The sequence below is a fragment of the Rhinopithecus bieti genome, unplaced genomic scaffold, assembly GCF_001698545.2.
Source record: "Rhinopithecus bieti isolate Rb0 unplaced genomic scaffold, ASM169854v2 scaffold_77265, whole genome shotgun sequence".
In the NCBI taxonomy this organism is placed as follows: domain Eukaryota; kingdom Metazoa; phylum Chordata; class Mammalia; order Primates; family Cercopithecidae; genus Rhinopithecus; species Rhinopithecus bieti.
Window position 1 is genome coordinate 38,921 of NW_016828364.1, and position 2,740 is coordinate 41,660.

Genomic DNA, 2,740 nt, shown 5'->3' on the forward strand with positions numbered 1-2,740 from the left:
CCTTCCAAATGAAAGATGAGTTTTCTACCATTTGGGTGAGTGAATAGCTTAACAGGTCTATTAAAATTCACCCTATCCTCCCTTCTAATCTGTTCCTGGCACTGGAACAAAGAAAATCATGTCACACCTACTGTCACACCCAGCCTCCTAAAGACAGCCTGGCTTCCCACTGGGGGAGCCCTGCACAGTCTGGCCTGCCCCTCTCCAGCCTTCCACAGCACCTCCTCCACATCACCTGCCATTGTCACCACTATGCCCCAGGGGCTAGTACAGTGACATGCACACAGTTGGGGCTCAATACGTATTTGTTTAATGAAGGAATCATTTTCACCATTTGACAAATGTAACAAAATATTGTCTCATGGTTTTGAAATTTCCTTATTTTCAAAGCGGTTTTATGTAAGGAGAGAATGAATTAGTAATTCAGTTTATCCCTTATTCTTGGTATGAATTTCTATATTATAGTCCAGAGCAAGTTTTGAAAGTTATACTTTAATACCATAGTTATTTTCCAACACACACAAACAGATACACAAGCATACAACATAAAACAGATATTAGTAGACATTTGTTGTGCTTCTCTTTAGAATGGGTGGAAACGATCTAGTAGCAAAGGGCAAAAGTTAGTGGGTGGGCTCGTACAGGACCCTCACATACCCTGAAGGAGGGGATTTAGCACATTTGCCTGTATTTGCAGAGGTGTCTAGGAGATCAGTTCTAACAGCTGGTAATGAGTAGTATTCTGAACAATGAAGCAGTGGATAATCTTGACTTATGGGTGTCTTGTGAATACAGGAACTGGAAATTACCCAACGTCTAGGCTCTATCTTGGATTCTAGATGGGCTTGTACTTGGTGGGGTCAAGATAATCATAGTATGGATCTATGCCTAGAAATAAGACCAAATCTTAGGACATAAAGACAAAAATCTTAGGGGAAAGCATATTTTAACTTAAGGAAGTCTTGCTATGCTTTTATTACAAAGTAAGAGGCAGTCTGCTGTTGAGAAACCTGTGTTTAAATTGTGTAGAAGTTTCCCCAGTAACATTGAGTCTCCCCAGTAACACTGGCTGTGTCCCCACCCAAATCTCAATTTGAATTGTATCTCTCAGAATTCCTACGTGTTGTGGGAGGTACCCGGGGGAGCTAATTGAATCATGGGGGCCACCGGTCTTTTCTATGCTATTCTTGTAACAGTGAATAAGTGTAATGAAATCTGATGGGTTTGTCAGGGTTTTCTCCTTTTGCTTCCTCCTCATTTTTCTCTTGCCACCAACACGTAAGAAGTGCCCTTTGCCTCTCACCATGATTCTGAGGCCTCCCCAGCCATGTGGAACTGTTAAGTCCAATTAAACCTCTTTTTTTCCCCCCGGTTTTGGGTATGTCTTTATCAGCAGCACGAAAACAGACTCATACAGTTAATTGGTACAAGTAGAGTGGGGCGTCACTGAAAAGATACCCGAAAATGTGAACTTGACTTTGGAACTGGGTAACAGAAAAAGGTTGGAACAGTTTGGAAGGATCAAGAGAAGAAAGGAAAATGTGGGAAAGTTTGGAACCTCCTAAAGACATGTTGAATGGCTTTGACAAAAATGCGGACAGTGATATGAACAATAAGGTCCAGACTGAGGTGGTCTCAGATGGAGATGAGGAACTTGCTGAAAAATGGAGCAAAGGTGACTCTTGTTATTTATTTGCTTATTTTTTATACTTTAAGTTCTAGGGTACATGTGCACTATGTGCAGGTTTGTTACATAGGTATACATGTGCCATGTTGGTGTGCTGCACCCATTAACTCGTCATTTACATTAGGTATATCTCCTAATGCTATCCCATCCCCCTTCCCCCACCCCACGACAGGCCACAGTGTGTGATGTTCCCCACCGTGTCCAACTGTTCTCACTGTTCAAGTCTCACCTATGAGTGAGAACATGCGGTATTTGGTTTTCTGTCCTTAAGACAGTTTGCTCAGAATGATGGTTTCCAGCTTCATCCATGTTCCTACAAAGGACATGAACTCATCCTTTTTTATGGCTGCATAGTATTCCCTGGTGTATATGTGCCACATTTTCTTAATCCAGTCTATCATTGATGGACATTTGGGTTGGTTCCAAGTCTTGTGAATAGTGAATAGTATTGTGAATAGTGCTGCAATAAATATATGTGTGCATGTGTCTTTATAGCAGCATGATTTATAATCCTTTGGGTATATACCCAGTAATGGGATGGCTGCGTCAAATGGTATTTCTAGTTCTAGATCCTTGAGGAATCGCCACACTGTCTTCCACAATGGTTGAACTAGTTTGCAGTCCCACCAACAGTGTAAAAGTGTTCCTATTTCTCTACATCCTCTCCAGCACCTGTTGTTTCCTGACTTTTTAATGATCACCATTCTAACTGGTGTGAGATGGTATCTCATTGTGGTTTTGATTTGCATTTCTCTGATGGCTAGTGATGATGAGCATTTTTTCAGGTGTCTGTTGACTGCATAAATGTCTTCTTTTGAGAAGTGTGTGCTCATATCCTTCGCCCACTTTTTGATGGGGTTGTTTGATTTCTTCTTGTAAATTTGTTTGAGTTCTTTGTAGATTCTGGATATTAGCCCTTTGTCAGACGGTTAGGAAGTCAAATTATCCCTGTTTGCAGATGACATGACTGTATATTTAGAAAACCCCATTGTCTCAGCCCAAAATCCCCTTAAGCTGATAAGCAACTTCAGCAAAGTCTCAGGACACAAAATC